This window comes from Cynocephalus volans, chromosome 7, assembly GCF_027409185.1.
Source record: "Cynocephalus volans isolate mCynVol1 chromosome 7, mCynVol1.pri, whole genome shotgun sequence".
NCBI lineage: Eukaryota > Metazoa > Chordata > Mammalia > Dermoptera > Cynocephalidae > Cynocephalus > Cynocephalus volans.
This window is the reverse complement of record NC_084466.1, coordinates 65,683,281-65,690,964: the sequence shown is the minus strand read 5'-3', so window position 1 is coordinate 65,690,964 and position 7,684 is coordinate 65,683,281. Positions and strand designations below refer to the sequence as shown.

At 40.0% G+C, this 7,684-nt stretch overlaps 1 pseudogene; it reads right to left on the bottom strand.

Moving 5' to 3' along the window:
• Positions 1-3,192: 3,192 nt before the first annotated feature.
• On the bottom strand, positions 3,193-7,361 carry LOC134381651 (ribose-phosphate pyrophosphokinase 1-like; annotated as a pseudogene).
• Positions 7,362-7,684: the final 323 nt, after the last annotated feature.

The following is a 7,684-nucleotide window of genomic DNA, read 5'->3' as shown; positions in this document are numbered from 1 at the left end:
ATGCTTTTTTTTTTTTTTTTTTTTTTTTTTTTTAAATATACCTTCAGTGTAGGTAAGGAAATTATTTCTGTACATCCAGTTGTATTTTATAACGTGTAAGTAGAATTCTGGAGTGAGAATGAACATCATGTAATGACTATATTTGAACTAGTAATCACAACTAGTAGGTTTCTCAGAGGCCCTCACTTCTATTCTTAGAAGAAATAAATTTTTTTAATAATTGAAAAAAATTTACCACAGTCATGTTTGACTTTAAGAATAAGTTGTACCCTGCCAGCTCCAAAAAAAAAAAAAAAGGAAAGAAAATGCATGAAAGGTTAGCCTAGGATGGAAAGCAGCTGTCTCTTGCCCTCACCTTCCCTTTTCTTCTTACTTTTTTGGCAGCTGGCTGATACAGGGATCCGAACCAGTGACCCTGATGTTATAAAGCTGCACTCTAACAAACTGAGCTGACTGTCCAGCCCACCTACCCTCTTATTGCAATTTCCCAGAAGGAATCACTTTTAACCACTTGTAACTTCTGGTAGTTAACTTCCATGTTTAAATAATATGCTTATACACTATTCTTGATCTATCAATTTTAGTCAATATATATATATATATATATATATTTTCTGATTGCAAATAGAACATGTATTCTGGAACATTTAGCAAATTATAGTAACGATCAAAGGAGAAACTAAAATCATTAGTATTTGACTAAAAGTTAATACCCGTTAACATTTTGGTGTAGATTCTTAATGAGAAAAATATCTCCTAGAAACTGATATATATTTTAATTATTAGTAATCTCTATATCCTTCATATGAACTGAGAATTCCATTTTTCAACTTCTTTGCCTTTTAATTTCAGTCTCTAGAAAAATTGGAAAATAATATTTAAGGAAGAAATTAATCATGTTACAATGCCACCTTCTAGAATTAAGAATATGTAATATTTGAGTGTCTTTTCTTCTAGGCTTTTAAACCTTGTTCATATAATAGGAATATTTTTTCCATGTGGATAAATTCTTTGACAGATTTAGTTTAATGGGTAACATTTCATCATGTGGATATGCTATAATTTAACTGCATCTTTATTATTGGATACTTGGGATTTTTTTTTTTCTTTTCCTGTTACAGTATTTGTATACAAACTCTTGTTTTTATCGCCAAATCTTTAGGATAGATTCAAGAGGAATGTCATTTTTCAAGTTCTTTAATACTGTTTTAGTTTTCAGTTGTTGCTATAATGAATTATCACAAACTTGTTGGCTTAAAACAACACAAATTAGGGCCGGCCCGTGGGCTCACTTGGGAGAGTGTGGTGCTGATAACACCAAGGCCACGAGTTCAAATCCCTATATTAGGGATGGCCGGTTGCTCACTTGGGAGAGCGTGGTGCTGACAACACCAAGTCAAGGGTTAAGATCCCCATATCGGTCATCTTTTGAAAACAAAACAAAACAAAACAAATTTATCTTACAGTTCTGTAGGTCAGAAGTTCAAAATGGGTCTCAGCTAGAATTGAGGTGTGGGCAGGGCTGCATTCCTTCTGGAGGCTCTCCGCGAGAGTGTTTCCTTGTCTTCCAGGTTTTAGAGGCCGTCCTCATTTCTCGGTTCCGGGCCCCTTCTTGTTGAATCTTTCTCATACTGCATCACACCGACACTCTTCTGCCCACCTGTTCCCATTTATTTATTTATTTTGTTTTTCACACACAGACACACTTTATTAGTTTTCTCTGTCAGAGACAGAAATCTCAGGTCATTTTAGGCGCAAAACAGATTCAAGGAAGGAAGATGAAAATTAAATACTTAATCAGAAGGCATTGAAGCAGGACAGAATAGGGACACGTCCCGAGGAGGCTGCTCACAGATATTCACACTGGATCAGCACTGCCTGCCTCGTTGCCTGGCAGTTAATGGGCTCAATGTGCTGACCACAGCTTATGGCCCTACACAGCACGCGACACAGCTGCGCCTGTGCACTAGGAGGAAAACGTGCAGACTACCGCCATTACGACCTTTCACCTGTCAACGGAAAAGGTTACAGGGAAGTGACTCCTGAGCAGGACTGGAAACTTCAGAAACTCAGGGATGCATGACCGGAAGCTAATGCAACCTCATTAAGCCTTAATTATCTTAGATCTTCCTCCACAGCCAAATATTCCTTCCCATAGTTCGGATAGAGAAACATCCCCTCCCAGAACAACATATAAACCCTCCCCTTAAGAATCTGGGGTGTATGCACGCAGGGAAGCCCATGCACTATTTTCAGCATGTACTTTTGCTTTGTAATAAAGCTCTGTTATGTTCCGTTTCTCTGTCCCTGTCTTCCTTTCCTTTCACTGGCCCTGTGAAAGGTTTTTTTTTTGCATGGATAGACCAAGAACCTGGAACTGCCACTTGGTAACAGCACTACCGCACTACCTAAAACCCACTACCATGGTGGCAGTAGGCTAAAGAAGATTAAGCTACAGCAGATTTTCTGATGTGAATGTTAACAATTACATAGCAAGAAGAGAGTTTGCTTTCCAGAAAACTAAGACACAGTGATCATTTGGGCCTAAGAGAATATTTGTCCAGGAAAAGATCAAGATGGCTGAAGGTAAAGCCAAATCGAAAGGAACAGTTACAGAGGAGAATCTAAGGTACAGTCAAGCAGATGGTGATGGATCAGGCTTCTTCCTCCCAAGAAGCAGTCGCTGCACTGTGCTCCTGTGTCACACCCAATAGCTGCTTGAGCTGAGCTGCCTGCTTCTGTTTTACAGGGTGCTCAGCTACCACGATTAGGTTTGGAGTTGCCCGGGGCTCTTGCTGTAATTTAGCAGAGACTTTAGAGAACTTGTCACAGACTGGTTAGCTTTATTACCAGTTGTTATGAACAAAGGAAACCGTGAAGGATTTGCATGTCACTCCCCTATATAACACCCTCAAAAGTTTGAAATCTTGCAGCAGCTGAGCTGTAGTTAAAGCTGTAAGGCTCACAGAATCATCAAGGAAGCCAGAATGAGACAAAGCAGGTAGGAAATCTCAGCAGTTTATCTCAATCTGTCTTTCCCCAATTTAGGATAAACTCTAATGTTAATCTGATGTGGGATGTAGAAAGCTACACTGGAGCAAGCTGGGTCTTCTGCCAAATTTGCCGTCAAATACCAAGGGAAAACAGTGTGGGGTTGATTTTATTTTTAAAAAGCCTCAGAAGTTATTGTTATTAAGGGACATGGCTGAACAGGTAGGAAACAGATTCCCCATTGTGAGTTCTCCAGATGGCTTCTGCAAGGATCATGGAGATGTCAGCCACCTGTATTTTGGAGCAATGCTCCATCTTGTCTTCCTGAGGTATGGTATTGGTGACTACTATTGCTTCAAAACACGCATTGTTCATGAGAGAAATGGCAGGACCAGAAAAGATCGCATGAGTCAAGATAGCATATTTGGTGGCTCCAGCTGAGAGGTTTTCAGCTGCATAGCAGATTGTACAATAAGTGTCAGCCATGTCATCCACAAAGATGGCCACCAAATCTTTCACATCTCCTACTAGCACCATGCGGTCCACTTCACTGGCCTTCTTTCATTCTTTGTGAATCAAGGTGAAGTCTCTTAGCTCCACCAGCATCAGGTGAGACAATAATGCAGTCCTTCCACCCAGAGATATCCTCCTTTATCTACTTCAGGACAGCTGGCTCTGCATGCAAATTGTCCACTGGGATATTTAAAAAACCTTCAATTTGAAAAGCATGTAGGTCCATGGTGATAATATGATCTGTGCCTGCTACAGAGTGCATGTTTGCCACAAGCTTGCCTGAGATTGCAGCCTGGCTCATATCCTTTTTATTCTGCTGGGCACAGAGGAAACACGGGCTGATGGCAGCAACCCAGCTGGCTGAAGCAATCTCGCAGGCATTAGTAATGATCAAAATCTCCATTAGATTGTCATTGATTTCACCACAATCACTCTAAACAATGTAGTAGACATCCTCTCCACGTACACCTTCGTCAATTTCCACACAGGTCTCTTGGTTGCTGAATGTTTTAGTCACCACCTTGCCTAGCTCCAGGCCCAGGAGTTCAGCAATTTTCTTGGATAAGTCCTGAACCGAAGCTGGCCCAGAGACTCAACGCTAACTGCTTTGTGTTGTTACTCTGCCATCTTCCTCTTCCACATTTAAAGGATCCTTGTGATTGAAGCTGTCCCATTGGATAATCCAGAATAATGTTTTAATATTAAAGTCAGTTGATTAGCAACCTTTATCCTATTTGCAACCTTAATTCTTCCTTGCTATGTAACATAAGATTTCAGTGATTAGGACTTAGAGCAGTAGATAAAGAGTGAGACTTAAAAGGAGTACGTAAAGTACTACCAAGTCAAATAGCATAAACCTATATAATGTATTTCTGAAATTTTTTTAATGTAAAAGTTTTTGTGTGCGTGTCTAAGTAGATGCCCTTAAAATAACTGCCCCTGGAGATGGTTTCTGTATAAAAGGATCATAAACTCATATTTATCTTCAGGGACCAGGACACAAACACAAATTAAGAAGTGGCTAGGTGTTACTTAATAGGGAGTTGTAGGAATCATAGTGAAAACTAGAGAGTGTATGCCCAGGCGTTTAAAATTGGATTATATAATGTGGGACAAATTTAGCCCATAGGTGCTGGTTTGTGATCCTGTTGTTTAACTGTGTCCAGGAGTTGCTTTGGAAACACAATTAGAGTGAGATCTGCCTAAGAGTTACGTGTTCAGAGGTTGGGACAAGCCCTTGCCCCTTAGCTGCATCAGAAGTTATTTTTAAATGGTAAAAGGAAACAAGTTGGAGCTACAAAAGAAGGACATAGGGAAGGATAGCTTATCATTTGCAAAGCTACACGTTTTTGTGGGCAGATTTCTGAATTTGTGTACAGGAAGTTACTATCTCATATTTGATTCTCTGGTGTCCCCTTTAAGGAAATCTGTAGGCTTTTTATGCTTCACTACTAAGTATAACTTTGTAACTCTGAGGATGTCACTCAGCTTTTTTGAAATGTTCTTGGAGATAGAAGGGCTTGTGACTGTTCAAGGGCCCTTCTACTCTTCCACTAATCCTACCCTACTAACCTACTGCTGTGCTTGTGACATGTGAAATGCACAAGTGTTAACTGAACAGGTTTCTTAGCGTAGTGCGTGGCACACTGTAGGTCCTTCCTAAATAAATATCGCTATAATAAATCTCTATTTCTATCATTGGTGTACTGGCTCGAAGATGTTGAAGAAAACTAAGGGCCCTTTTTACCCCTTCCTTTTAGAGCCCGGTGCCAAGCCTGAGTCAGCTCAATGCTAACACCTTGTGGGGTCCCCTAGTTGGGGGTCCCCTAACTCCATAGCCAATACGAAGAATTAACTAACTACCCACAGTGTTCACAGGAGGAGAGAGAAGAGAGACTAACCAATTATAGTGTATAAAGAGGCATTTCGGGAGCATTCGAGGATATTTGATGAACTCGTTGTCAGATGATGAAGAATGTTGTAAGCAGTTAACAATGGCAGTGTGGTGCTGTGAGAATACGCCTGCATGTTGAGCTGAACGGTGGAGCCCTTGTGCTGCCAAGGGCTGTCTTTAGATGCTACACAGTGACACTGGTGGGAATGGTGGAGAAAGGACCTCTGAAAAGCCACTCCCTGAGAAGGAGAACATCAACAAAGATGTTAAAATGAACTTCTTCAGAATCCTGGAAATTAACCAAAGGCAATTTGAGGAATGTTTGTTCAGGAAAACCACCTGAATCTCAGTAAGAGCAACATATCCTGTGGCATTTCCACTTGCCCGATTCTTGTCCCTTTCTCCCCAGCTCTGTGGTAGCCTTGAAAACCAACAGCCCCATGATGCCCGTGAAAACCAGCAGCCACTAGAGGGTGCAGGATGGGTTTGCACCTCCCCCCAAACAATATTCTTAGAGAGTTGTCATTATTTGACCTGTCTGGCAGTTCTCTGGAAACCCCGCTTCATGAGGTTTATCTTTACTTGAACTGACTCATACCTCACTCGTTGTGAACAGCTTCTTCTCTGATGGCATTTGTCAAAAACAATCAGTGACAACAGTTTAATATGACAGCTGCCCAAGGCTGCAGTAGCAATTGGAGGAAACAAAACGCTGACTAAAAACTTAAAAAGAAAATATGGAAAATAAGGTATCTACAATAAACTTTGAAAGCTCTGGAAGACCACATGCATGCTCAGTGTTGTGTATATGCCCAGGAGATACCTAAGAAAGCCCTAATTTCTCACCTCTGTCTGACCTTGAGGTTCTGTGCAAGCATGAAATGAAGGCAAAGGTATAGTTGTAAACTGCCTGCCAGAGCACTGGAAGTGCACTCCCCCATGCACACACATCCCTCTAGGCAAAGGCCAGGAGACTTACTGATCTGAGGCATTTATGGAAATCTCCATCCAATAATTAGCTGACCACTAAGCTAACAGAAGAACTTCAAGGGCTATATCTAACATGTTGCAGGTGACATGATCTTGCATAGAGAAAATCTTAAGGAATCCACTAAAAGAAACTATTAAAATAAATAATTCAATGAGGTTGCCGATTACAAGATCAATATACAAAATGGTATTTCTCTATACTAGCAATGAATAATTGAAAATAAAATTAATAGAACAATTTCATTTACAAAATCATTAAAAATACTTAGGAATATGGCCAGCCTACAAACAACAACGACAAAAACTTGGGAATAAATTTAACAAAAGAAGTGCAAGACTTGTACATTATAAACTATAACATCACTGATATACCCAGGAGAGAATTGAAAGTAGGGCCTTGAACAGATATTTGTACACTCATGTGTTGTGAGAAATGCATTGTTAGGTGATTTCAGCATTGTGTGAACATCACAGAGGGTACTTACACAAACCTAGATGGTATAGCCTAGTACACACCTATGCTATTTGGTATAGCCTGTTGCTCCTAGGCTACAAACCTGTACAGTATGTTACTGGACTGTAGGCAATTGTAATACAATAATAAGTACTTGTGTATCTAAACACAGAAAAGTTACAGTAAAAATACAGTATTATAATCTTACGAGACCACCTGATGGAGTCCATCATTGACTGAAATATATATATGCAGTCCATCATTGACCGAAATGTCATTATGTATGTATGACATTAGAATTATCATAATAAATGACATTATTGTAAATGTCAATATGACCGTACACCCATATACATAACAGCATTATTCACAATAGCCAAAAGGTGGAAGCAACCCAAGTGTCCACTGACATGAATGGATAAACAAAATGTGGGATACACATAAATGGAATATTATTCAGCCTTAAAGGAAATTCTGACACATGCTACAACATGGACAAACCTTGTGCCGAATGAACATTGTGCTAAATGATATAAGCTCGATTCAAAAAGACAAATGCCATATGTTGCCACTTATGTGCAGTACCTAGAGTAGTCAAATTCATAGAGAAAGAAAGTAGAATGATGGTTGCCAGGGGCTGGGGGGAGAGCGAATGAGTTAATGTTTAATGGAGTTTCAATACAGAAAGATGAGAAAAGTTTTGGAGATGGGTGGTGGTGATGGTTGCGCCATAATGCTATAATCAAAAAACAGTCAAGTGTTGGCAAGGATTTGGAGAAATTGGAACCCTCATACATTGCTGGTGTAAAATGGGGCAGCCGCTTTGGTAAACCTTTTAGCCA